A 13643-nucleotide genomic window follows, 5' to 3' on the forward strand; every position below is an offset into this window, starting at 1 on the left:
AGGTCCCCTCTTACCCCAAGAAGGTATTGGCTGTGGCCTCATTAGAACATCAGTTCCATTTGTAATTTCCTTGTTGTCAGCCACTATTGATAAAAGAGAAACCACCCTCATGGCATTTCTGTCATGGTGACACCAGATAATAAAACACATGACCTCTTGGCATCATCTGCTTTGCACACTTTCCTGCCATACTAAGTGTCCCACAGGGTCTAAGACGACTTCTAAGACAGAGGATTCAGGCCAGAGGCTCCCCCCTCCCTGGATTTTGACATGTGTTTATCAGCAGACACTTTCACTTTTGTACAAGACTTCCTAGACATGCCCCTCCCAATCTCCTTGTTTTCTACTCGTGAGGAACCTAGGGTTGGGTCACTTAACACACTATATTCTGAGGTACTCCATGGGACTGAGCTTCTTAAAAGCACTCCATCTTCATGGTCACACATTGCCTCTTGCCCCCTGGTGGAGTGGGGACGCATTGCAACAAACAATCCACTTAATGTTTATTAAGTGTTCAATTACCGTAATGCTCAATTTAGTTAGAATTTCCAGAAAGTAACATGTTAAGGATTGTTAATAGTTTAGATATTTTGTGTTTAAAATAGCACTATTTTAAAGCAAAAATAAAAACAACTGTTAATTCCAAATATATGGAAAAGAAACGAATTCTCCTAAGCCTGGGAAGCCTTTTTACACTGTAAATGCATCATGTGAATGCAGTAGGAGAATGTAATCCAAATTTGTCATCATTTCCTAATGCTAAAAATAACTTCATTTACATGAGAATGGAGAAAATATTGCGGAAAGCTCCATCTTTATCATGACTTACAGCACATGCTTTTTCTAGTAATTCTCGCACTGAAAACCAGAAGGTTTCGTGTGTTTATTTCCTAAAACATGGCAAATATGTGGCATTATAATTAGGAAACAAGTATGTCAGCAGGAAGTTCACGTTGCATTGTGTGTTGCACATGAGATTTCATACAACTGTCAAAACCGAAGATGGGGAGTGGGGGAGTAGGCACTCTTCTGAAGAGAGCCCCCTGCTGTCTGCTTGATTTGACAGTGTTTGTCTTTTCAGATTCCCCTACCACCCTAAACACACTGAAGAGTTCCCACTCAGCAGCAAATGATCTTTACCTTATAGTTATCGCGTCATTTCCTAACATGACCTAGCCCACGACAGAATCACTTCCTCTTCTTCACATAGTCTGTTGCCTGCCGTGTTGCACGGATTGGATACATTATCAACCCTTTGTCACTGTGGACTGGAATAAACTCTCATCCCCACGAGCTGAGAGACACAGCAGATTTTCCCTCAGTGATGCTGATGACATGATATTTAGAAGAATAAGATGATTTTTGGGTTTGGTAATAAATGATTTTTATTTTTTGATACTGATTTATTTACAAAGTTTGTATACATTGTTTTACAAACTGGATCTTTTCCATATCCTTCACTACCTCCCCCATCCACCCATCAATTTGTGAGACCCTCTGATTAACATCTCTTTCCCTGTCCCCCGCCCCCCGCCCCTTCTCACCCCACTGCTCCCACCTTCCCCACCCTTGGATCCTCATATTCGTTCTACAATAATGGTCCTACACAGTATTTGTCCTTATGAGACTGAGTTAGTTCACTCAGCATAATTTGTCTCTAGTCCCTTCCAAGATAGGTAGTAATTTACAAAAAAATTGCTCTTGTGTCCTACTTAGTATTCCATTGTGTGATTTTTAAAAAATTATTCCATTGCTTGTACGTCTGCATGTTCAGATGTTTAGGTAAATGCTTTTGACTGTACTCTGTATTATCTGATATCTTTGTTTTTGCATTATTAACTTTTGTTGTTGTTATGTGCCATTGAGTGGCCTGTAACTCATAGCTACCTTATGTACAATAGCTTTGAAGCCTGCCTATTCTGAGCCAGTCTCACTGACTCTGACACACCTATGCCCTTTACCCCCGTTACTGTATCAATCTATCTCATCCAGGGTCTTCTTTTCCTATGTTGTCCCTCCTGGCTACATGCCCAAAATGTGTGAGACAGAATTTCAAAATCCTTGTCTCCAAGAAGAAATGTGGTTTTACCCTTTCCAAGACAGGCCTATTTGTTTTCTTGGCAGTCAATGGAATGTTCAAGACTCTTTTCCAACACCAGAACTCAAAGGCCTCAATTCTTCTTCTGTCATCTTTAGTCATTGTCCAGCTCTCTGATGCATAGCAAGTAATTGGTGGAAAGACTATGGCCTAAATCAGGTGCACGTTAGTCTCTAGCCTAACGTCGTTGCTTCTTGGTACTCAGTATAGGTCCCTGACAGTGGATTTTCCCAGCGCAATTAATTTTTTTATTTCTTAACTGCTAATGTCAAGAGTGTTGATTGTAGAGCCAAGCAAGCTATAATTGTTAATAACCTCAATCTTTCCTCCATCTACCATGGTGCTTCCAATTGACCCAGTGGTGAGAATTTTTGTCTTCTTGATTTTAAGCTTCAACACATATTAAAGACTACAATCCTTGACCTTCTGCAGCAAGTGTTTCAGATGCTCCTCAGTTTCAGCAAGCAAGGTTGTGTCATCTTCATAATGTAGGTTGTTGCTGAGTCTTCCTCCAAGCCTGGTGCCACATTCCTCCTTATAAATCCTAGCTTCCTGAGTGATCTGTTTTGCATATAGATTGAAAAGGTATGGAGACAGGACACATCCCTGATGCATTCCTTTCCTGATTTTGAACCGTGCAGAATTTTCTTGCTCTGTTCTGAGGACTCCTTTCTGGTCTGAGCATAGGTTTCTCATGAGCACAATCTAATGTTCTGAGATTCACAGTTTTCTCAAGTTTAGCCACGATTTGTTGTGATTCAGACAGTCAAATGCCTTTGCACAGTTGATGAAACACAGACATTCCTCCGGAAGTCTCTACTGTCTGTAAAGATCCATCTGACATTGGCAGTCATGTCTCTAGAGTCATGACCTCTTCTAAACCGAGCTTGTTACTGGCAGTTCTCTGTCGATGCACTGTTCCAGTCATGTTTGGATAATCTTCAGCAGGATTTTTCTTACGTGTGATATTAGTGAAATCGTTCAGTAATTTCCACATTCTGTAAAGTTACATTTTTTTTGGAATGGGAATAAGTCTGGATCTCTTCCAGTCATTTCACTAGGTAGTTTCTATAAGAATTCGAAATGGGTAGATTTTAGCATGTCTGTTTGAGAAACCCAACACTCATCTGTCAATTTGTCTACCATGATAGCTTGTATATTGCTGTGATTCTAAGATCTAGACTACCAGTATTTAAAAAACCAGCAGAGACACCCATTGTGGGTCTTAATGATGCTTCCAGACTAAGATTAATTATAAGGAATTGCCTGTCAGTTTTCTTTTTTAAAAAATTGGCCAGGGAATATATTATGAATAGCAACAGAACATCATCTGATACAGAGCCAAAAGCTAAGTGTTCACGTTGGAAAGTGTTCATAATACAACCAGGGAAGAGTTGCCTCAAGATGCGTTGTTGTTGTTGTTGTTGTGTACCAAGTCAGCACTGACCCATAGCTGACCCTCCAGTGGGTTTTTAGACCCAGTTAATCACTTGGTAGGAGATTATCCATCCGTCTCCTGTGCAGCAGCAGGTGGATTTGAACCGTGTGGCTTTGAGTTTGCAGTTTCTTACTACTAGGCTTGACAAGGATAGAGTAAAGCTTTAGAGACCTTCATTTACAGATGCAGGAGCCCTGGGTTGTGAGCTGCAAACTGGACTGAAACACAGCAGCTCTTGGTGGGGTCGCTTGTCTATGCCCAGAAGTTTAGAAGACATCTCCCTGGAAAACTGATTGGGAGAGATGCATCATTGTGTCCCGTACAAAGAAAGGCAATCCAACAGAATGGATAAATTATTCAACAGTATCATTACTGTGTGCAAGTATGATTTTTCTGAAGATAATTTAAAGTTGGTTCAAGCAGTACAGATAGCGATCTGCCAGAAATGAAAGTTAGAGTCAGAAGAGGATGTGAAATGAAAGATATCATTGGTGATGTCAGATGGAGCTTGATTGAGGCAGAGAATATTTAAAGATGTTTACCTGTGTTTTATTAACTATGCTAAAGCCGTCAGCTGTGCGTATCATAACAAACTTTGGGTAACATTTCAAAGAGCGGGAATCCCAGAAAAATTAACTGTGTTCGTTCAGAAAATTGTGCAGCAGAGTGAGAAGAAAACCTGCTGATTGGGGAAAAAACATTTGGAAATACTGTTTCAGACAAATGTCTGCAGAATCTAAAGTTTGCAGAATCCTACAAGGTCTCCACAAGAAAAGAACTGATAATACAACTACAAGAGGGGCAAAAGACAAGGCAAGAATGTCCACAGAGGAAGATATTTGAATGGTCAACAGACACATGAAGAAATGCTCAAAATCACTGGCAATAAGAGATGCAAATCAAAACCACAATGAGATACCATCTCACTCCAGTAGCAATGGCAAAGATTAACAGGATGGCAAGTAATAAATGTTGGAGAGAATGTGGCGAGATAGAAACTCTTATTGGCGGTGGGATTTTAAAACAGTACAGCCGCTCTGGAAGGCAGTTTGGTGTTTCCTCAAAAGGCTGAAAATAGAAAGTCCATATGATCAGCTATTCCACTGCCTGGAATATACCCTGAGAAAAGGAGAACTGAGACACAAGTGGGGACTTGTATACCAATGTTCATAGCAGCATTATTCATGAAAACAGCCTGGATGTCCAACCAACAATTGAATGGATTGAGAAATTAAGGTACATTCACATTATAGTATACTATACAGCATGTAGGTACAATGATTTAAAAATCACTAGCTAGCTTGGGAGGGACTGGAAATCATTATGATAAGTGAATTAACTCAGTTCCATAAGGACAAATACTGTGTAAGACTATCATTGCAGAAATAGATAACTAGTAAAATGTATGAGGAACTAATGAGGAACAGAGGTGTGGGGATGAGCGAAGGGACAATCACAGGGTCACACAGTTTGATGGGTGGGGGGGTTGGGGAAGTAGGGGATCTGGTGTGAGGGGCAATGTATACAAACTTTGTAGGTAAACTAGGATAAATTTTTTTTTTAATTGTGAGAAAAAATAAAAGAAAGAAAAAGAGCACTGCTGAAGGTGTCAGATGCATAGGTTCAAGTCAGTGCTCCACCAGTAACTCTAGATAACCCATGCACATGGCTTTCCTCTCTTTTTTCCCCAAATGAAATAAAGGAGTTTGAGGAACTGGGGGAAAAACACAACTAGAGAAGTACATGGTTTAAAAACATCAGTCTATATTCAGTGACCCTGAACTTCTAACTTTTTCAGCTTCAAGCCTCTTTCTTCCCCTTTTCTCAACCAGTCTAACGTGGGGGCCATAGAGAAGCATTTATTTATTTTCTACTGATTGTTCAATTTTGCTCTTTGTCTGGGCCCCCATTGCTTTGTTTGTTTGCAGGACCACATTGTCTATCACATTGTAATGTCTTCATTATATACTTACTGGTCTGCCTGCCTTCAAAACAATCTGCATCTGCTATTCATTTCCCAAGGTTTCCAAGACACCCTTCCTCTTTTTCCAGCGTCAGCTTCTTAACTGTTCTTAGAGATACTCCAAGTTCCCTAAAACAACACATGACTTAGACATTAGGGAAGTTCACCCCGTGTTTTCATCTCCAAAAAATACCTTTCCCCTTGTCAACCTGATTCTTTCCCCACAAAAGGGCTAGATCATGAAAATGAAAATTTTTACTTTAGCTGTGTCAGCTTTCACACATGCCTGTAACAGACTTGATGAGTTCGTCTGTGTCCCATTTCTGCTTTATGAATGAATACAGACACACGCAGTTTTATTTTGCTTCCGGGTCCTCCATTTCTTACAAATTAAAGGTCTGTGGTAACCCTGCTTCAATGTGTCTAGTGGGGCTATATTCCCAACAACCTATACTCACATAGTGCCTCTGTATTACATACTGGTCCTTCTTATTTTATTTTAAATTTTCTTAAAATTATATTAGAAACCCACAAACCACAAGACAATGAACACATACCTGTTTCTACCCTGGGAAACCAAACAATTTGTGTTATTCACTTTATTGCCATATTTTCTATTCATTTACTAAAGTGGTCTGGAATTGAACCCTCAAGATCTCCAAAGCACATTTGTTCCCCTTTGTACAGATGCACTCAATATTGTAACTATTTACTATCCTTTGTCATCCTTGTTGTTGATACATTTTCTATATAAATATATAGAAAGGAATGGAACCTTGATATTTTAAACAGGTAAGTCAACTTGGGAAATGTTTTTAGGTTTGTTTTGTGTTTCCTATTATTGAAGTACCCAAATAGAATTTTGTTAGCTTAACTTCAACAACAAAACCACCTAACAATGGTAATGCTTTGGAATATCCAGTTTAAAATAAATGTGCTCCCTGCGGCACACATTGCTTATAAATGTCAGTTACTCTAATAGCGCTAATTAACATGTCTCCTTTGCTTTAAATGGATAGATTGTATGCTTACTTTCCCCCCAATACCTGCCATGTACACATTATTGGCAGTAATTGTTTTGTCTTTAAAATTGCTGACAGAGATGTTGTACTAAAGTAGAAATGTCAGCTCAACCCCTGTCTTGCTCACTTGGTCTGGCATTGTTGAAATATGGCCAAATCGGTACTTTCTTGCAGCAAAGTCTTAAGAGTTTTCATCACTTTACAAAGATTAAATAAAATTTAATTTAAGCCTGGGTAATGGCTTGTCTGTTACTGTGGTGGTGAAATCGATGCCACTGGTATTTCAGGTACTAGCAGGGTCACCAGTGGTCCAGTGGTGGACAAGTCTCAGCAGTGCTTCCAGACTAAGACTGACCAGCAGGACCGGTCATCCACTTCTGAGATAACGGGACTAAAGGAAGAACTTTGTTGGATATAGAGCTTAAAGATGAGCCAGTCAGGATGGAAGGCCCTCGGAGCGCCACTGGGGACAAGATGCTTCCTCCACGGAGAGTCCACTCTCATGATGTGGATGGAGCAAAACTTTGACTCAATGAAGGACTTTCATTTTCTGAAGTTGTTGTTATGTGCTGTCGAGTTGTTTGCGACTCATAGCGACCCTATGTACAACAGCCCTAAACCGTGCTCTATCCTGTGCCAATCTCATTACCTCTGACACACCCATCCCGTTTACTCCTGTCACCATGGTTCAAAATTGGGAAGGGCATGTGCCAGGGATGTGTCCTGTCTCCATACCTTTTCAACCTATATGCAGAACAGATTATCCAGGAGGCTGGGCTCCATGAGGAGAAATGTGGGGTCAAGATTGGTGGACGATTTATCAACAATCTGCGTTATGCAGATGACACAATCCTGCTCGCTGAAACTGAGGAGGACCTGAAGCGCTTGCTGCAGAGGGTCAAGGACTGCAGCCTTCAGCATAGATTGAAACTCAATGTCAAGAAGACAAAGATTCTCACCACTGGACAATTGGCAGCATCAGGATGGATGTTGAAGAGATTGAGATTGTACACAGCTTTAGTTTGCTTGGCTCCACAGTTAATGCTCTTGGCACCAGTAGCCAGGAAATTAAAAGACATATTGCCATGGGAAAGTCTGCTATTAGGGACCTCTCCAAAGTACTGAAGAGCAATGGTGTCTCTCTGGAGACTAAGGTGCATCTGATACAGGCCATGGTCTTTGCAATCACTTGTTATGCATCAGAGAGTTGAACAATGACTAAGGAGGATAGAAGGCAAATTGATGCCTTTGAGCTGTGGTGCTGGAGAAGAGTATTGAGGATACCATGGACTGCCAAGAAAACAAACAGATTCATCCTGGAAAGAGTTAAACTTGGTGCCTCCTTGGAGGCAAGGATTCTGAGGCTCCGTCTAACATATTTTGAACATGTTGTAAGGAAGGACTGGTCCTTGGAGAGGGACCTCATGCTTGGTAGGGTGGAGGGACAACGCAGGAGGGGAAGGCCCTCTATTAGGTGGATTGATTCAGTGACTGGGGTAATCAGGATGGGTGTATCAGAGACGGTGCGATTGGCACAGGACAGAGCCGAGTTTAGGGCTGTTGTACACAGGGTCGCTATGAGTCGCAAGCAACTCGATGGCACATAACAACAACAACATATCATTACTATCACATGCAAGTAAAATCTTGCTAAAGAGTATTTCAACTGTACGCTGACAGACAACTACCAGAAATCCCAGCTGGATTCAGAAGAGGCTGTGGAATATGGGGAATCATTGCTTAGGTCAGGTGGGTCTTGGTTCAGAGCAAAAGAATATCAGAAACACATTTACTCAGTTTTTTTAATAAAGGCAGTTGTCTGTGTGGATCAAATTATGGCTAACACCAAAAAGGTTGAGACTCCCAGAACACTTAATTGTGCTCAGGAGAAATCTAGACCTGCACCAAGAAGTAGTTATCCAAAAAGAACAAAGGAAAGCTGTGTGATTAAAATGAGAAAAGGTGTGTGCCAGTATTCTTTGTCCCATACCCACACAGTCTGTATACTGAGCAAATCATTCGAGAAACTAAACTATATTAAGAAGACTGTGACATTATGGTTGGAGGAAGATTCAGTGATAACCTGCATATGCAGATGACACAGTCTTGCTTGAAGGAGACTTAAAGAACTCATGATGAGAGCAATGGCTACAGCTTTCACCATGGATTACATCTCAACATCAAGGAAGCACAAATTTGTACCACTGGACTGAGAGACAGCAGCACTATCGATGGAGAAAGATTGAAGTTGTCAACGATTTCACACAGTATACATGCTCACATGGACACACATACACAGAGAGAGAGAGAGGAGAGAGAGAACAGTCTTAGTCTCTCTGAGAAGGAGCCAGGTGTTTGTGGTTGCTGTGTAGTTGAGAGTTGGAACTGACTCCTAGCTGACCCTTCAGTAGGCTTTCAGGGGCAATGAATATCGTGAGAGGAGACTGTTCATCCTCACAGAGCAGCTGGTGGATTCGAATCACCTTCCTTTGTGTTGGTAGCAAAACTCCTTACAGCTTGGCCACTAAATGAGAAGGAACCAGGTAGTGTAGGTGCAAACTGAGGAGAACGCTAATTCAAAGTTGGGTTTTGTTCTGAGCAAAGTCCCCTTTTCTTCTGAGCTGTCCTTCACCAGCCCGTACACCACGCACTGCTGAGCTTGAAGAGGACATGATGGACTCGGTCACACAGTGCAGACAAGTCTGATGTAACCAACCTATCAAGAATGCGGGCGCCTTGTCCGCTGTCAGCTCCAATGTCTGTGTGATGTAAAAAGCCTTTCCCTGAACGAGAATGTTGACTGTATCCTCCATTTTCTAAGAACACTGTCCTTGGCGCTCCCACCGGGGGCCCCTTCTCACCAGGGCCCATGGGTTAGTGACACTCAGTTGACACATTCCTGACAGACAGACGGAAGCACCACAGTGAAGCTGGGTGTCCTGTTGCCTCCTCCTCTGAGCCTTTGTGAGTCTGGGCCAAGTTGAGGTGCGGTGATTAATGTGCGATACAGATGTCAGCTGTGCAGTCAGTGTCTGGCTCTGCTGGGCGGCAGGCGAAGGTGACAGTTTCTGCTTGCCGTGGGCTGGTGCAAGTAAGTGCCTCCTCCTCAGAAAGGCAAGCATCTGGGTGATGTTTATCCTCCAGATTAATGTCTTGGAGACCAGAGATCAAGGTGTTATTGGTGGTATTTTTCATAATATTTTCAGCATCTAAAAAAGCCAAAACATCACCCCTATTCAGTCAATTCCCACTCACTGTGCTTCTATAGGATAGAGTGTAAGCACCTCATCGAGATTATGAAATTGCCCATCTTTTCAGGAGCAGACTGCTTCATCCTTCTTCCACGCGGCAGACATGGGAAAACCTTTCAGCCAGCCACCAAATGCCTTTGCCACAGTGCCACCATGAGAACGCCCTAAGGGAGCCTTACGGGATCAACACACACACACACACACACACACACACACACACATCTCGCTCTATCTCTCTCTCTGTCTCTATTTCTAGCTCTATCTCTATCATCTCTATCGCTATCATCTATCTCTCTATCTCTATCTCTCTCTATCTCTATCTCCATCTCCATCTCCATCTCCATCTCCATCTCCATCTCCACCTCTATCTCTATACAGGCTCCTTTCACTCCAACAAACCGATTCACCAACTAGAAGAACAACCCAGGTAGTTTCCAGGAAACAGGGACAGCTTTGATGGCTGATCGCGTGTCTGCTGCTTGTGAGCTGTGACTGTGGTGATAGAAGTGACCCTTCAGAGACTCAGCAGGTGCGTCTCTGCAGAGGAAGGCAGCCCTAGCTGAGGCGCTCCTGAGATAGCTGAGTGAACGGCTGCAGAGCCATTCATGGAGCTCACACTGGACCCTGACTATGCTGTCATCAGCTGCCTTCGTCAGCTCCGAGTCATGGTGAAAGGATGGTAACCAGACAAAACGGGGTCTACTCGTACGCCATCTGCACGATCCTCCCAGCCTGGACAGTGGCACCCCAGCATGGTGTCAGAGAGAGTCTGCTCCTGTCTTACAGCAGGATTCATTGGCTCGTTTTTTACAAGTGAACTCCTGGTTTATTCTCCCTGGTCTGTCTTGTTTTGGAAGCCCCACAACAACCTGGCCACCGTGGGTGCCCTGCTGGCGTTTGAAGTGCAGGTAGAACAACTTCCAGCACCTAGCCTCGTACGCGCCACCTCAGAAGGAGAAACTGGCGTGGCGAGGCTCCTTAATAAACACGTGTGACCCTCATCCCCTTTTCTACATCAATCCTTCCCTTGAGTCGTCGCTAACTCAGCAGCCCGCCAGCAGCTTTCTGAGGTTCAATCATGAAGCGAAGAGGCAGCCACCTTTCCCCTACAGAGCTGATGGGGGCTTGGGACTGCTGGAGAAGCATCCCCTTTTGTTTTGGCATCATTTACCAAAGTCTACCCACACCACCAGACCTCACCTGCTCCCGAGTAGACAGCACAAACATGTATTGGGTAATATCAACATTCACCATTACAATAGCAATCATGAGTAGCAATCATGAGGTCGCTTACAAAGCGCCTATGCTCGCCCACTGCTTTCTACACATTCCATTGTTTGATTCATTCACTGACACTGTGAGGCAGATGTTATTATCTCATCCTATAGAGAAGTAAACCAGAGCATTAAGGAGCGTAGTAAAATCTCTCTCCGTCTAACTCTGTGTTCCTTGTGCTCTGAAGCTGTTGTTGGTAGCCATACGCCCCCATGTTAATGTTACCTGTAGCAATTTCATGTCAGATACCATCATTCAAATGCTTGACCATTCATCTCTAACTCTCGACCCCACGTGCATGCAGACTGACTTGTTGAGTAGCCTTCCCAAAAGCAAACCATAGGCATCAATGATATTTCTGCTCCCACTATACCTTCTGGGAACCTCCCCAAGATGGCTCTCAGTTACTGATTTTCTAGACAGTAACCCAATTTGTTCACAGACAGAAAGTGGTTCACTTTTAGTTCTGTCTTTTCATCTGCTAGAAAAATGGATGATTGTCTTATAGCGCTCGGCCATGGGCCACCCACACTTAATTATAGCCTGGGGTCATTTTCAAAAAGCTTTTAGTTGCAGGTAAGTCTGGAATGTCAGAGGCTGCTTAAAGCAAAGAAGAAGAAAAGAGCTCCATGAAGTGAGATTCACTGATGTCATTTATCAAAAACTTTTGGTAGAAAAAGAAAGCTGAGCTTTTCTCGGGCTTGTCCTGCCTCAGATGTATGTGCGTCTTCATGCCGCCCTCCCTACCTCACAATGGGAGTCTAACTCTGGAGTCCAGCACCCCTACTCTCTGTTCACCTCTGCTGAGCACATGGAACTGGACCAGCTTTGCTGGGCTCTTTGGTCCTGAGTCCCCTTCAGATCCCAGCATAAGCAAACCCGTCAAACATTCTTGGGCCAGTCCCAGCTCCACCACCCATCGTTTCTCTGCTCTGTCCCTTTGTTGAAGATCTGTGTCCTTAGTTAAGATGATGGATTAGATGATTCCCGAGACCAATCCTAACACTTTATAGGGTGGTCAGTCATAGGGTTTTCAGCTTTCATGAGGCTGACTCAGGCAATGGGTTGGATTCCCATCCAGTTCACTTTACATGGAGGCATCTCCCCTTTGCCAGTGTGAACTTGTGCTTTGCTATATTGCTAACCGGAATTCAGTGGAACTTCCAAATAAGACAAAGAAGAAAAGCCTGAACTTAATGATCTACTTTCAAAATTAACTAATGAATACTCTGTGGATTATGATGGTCCAATCCAATTGTTTTTCGGGTCATCAACAGTCAAGGATATAGCATTGGTCTGTCCATTAGCTGTACAGAGGTGACTCGTGGTTGTGTGATGCTGAACACTGTGACACTGATATGTCAAATGCGATAGTGATTACCCATGGTGGACAGTGTTTGGTGGAGCTCCCCAATTAAAACAAGCTTGGAAGTAGGAGTGGCATCCACTTCCAAAACAGCTTGCCTCCAGAAACTCTATGGACTTGGAGAGAGGATGAAAGTTATGCAAGTGTTCAGGTCTTTCATTCATAGGGTCTCTATGAGTCACCTACTACTTGATGGCACTTAACAACAGCACCACTAACAGACTCAGAGGGTCTCTATGTGTCTAACTAAACTTGATGGTACCTAACAACCACAGTAATAGTCCTCTACTCAACTTCCTGTTACCTTTCCTCTTCAAATCACTTAGCACTGCCCTGACCAAGTCTTAGCCCAAACTCAGTTGTCAATCCCCACCTCGGTTAGTAATTTGATGACATGGCCTTTCCTTCCTTGTAAATTTTCTCTTCTTTCATCTCTGAAACATTTCAGTTTCTCCGTTCAACTCTCTTATTTGTTTATGGTGTTTACTTTAAGTTCTAGAGTGTCCTCCACATTCTAGAGACAAAGTTCAAGTACCAGCTAGAGGTGATGCTCAAAATCTCAGGGGTCAAAGCTCTTAGATTCATCCTTCTTGATCATGGTGGTACCTAGAACTCCATGGGAGCATGCCAGTGTCAATATCAATAGTGCTTAAAAATCTATAGTGCTTTAAAAAGCCTATGCTCTGTGTTTTGTGCCTTTTTATCTGTCTGTGTGTTTTAGGTTATATAAATGGGGAATTCCATGGTCCTATAAAAGCCAGACCATTGCCTAGAGAAAAACAACATCCAAAAAAAACTGCTCAGCCTACCCAGTCCCCTGACTGTGTCGTGTGATGGAACGTGGGTGACCGCCTGTCTCCGATGCATCTTTGCGTTTGGGAAAAGACTGTGCCCCTGGTCACTGGTGTCCTCAACCTAGGGACTGGCCACTGGCCACTGTGCCCAGGATGGAGGGTAGGCGGCAGCTCAGACTGTTTTCCTTCCAATGCTGGCGACGAGGACTCAGTTAAGCAAGCCTTTCACATGGCAGCCAGTGACTCCTTCAGACCTGAAGGTGTTCCTCTTCCCACTGCTGAAAACGGTTAAAAGGAGCATCGAGGCCTCCCTTTCTCCATTGCCTCTCAGTCACTTCTCGACACTCTATTTTAGAATGTTGGAACCTGAAAGCAGTGTTAATTCTGACTTTGGAAATGGTGTTCCTGCTCTCCTTAAATTATACCCTTGGAAGGA

This window comes from Elephantulus edwardii, unplaced genomic scaffold (genome assembly GCF_000299155.1).
Source record: "Elephantulus edwardii isolate Elephantulus edwardi_28Jun2011 unplaced genomic scaffold, EleEdw1.0 scaffold00055, whole genome shotgun sequence".
Classification (NCBI taxonomy): domain Eukaryota; kingdom Metazoa; phylum Chordata; class Mammalia; order Macroscelidea; family Macroscelididae; genus Elephantulus; species Elephantulus edwardii.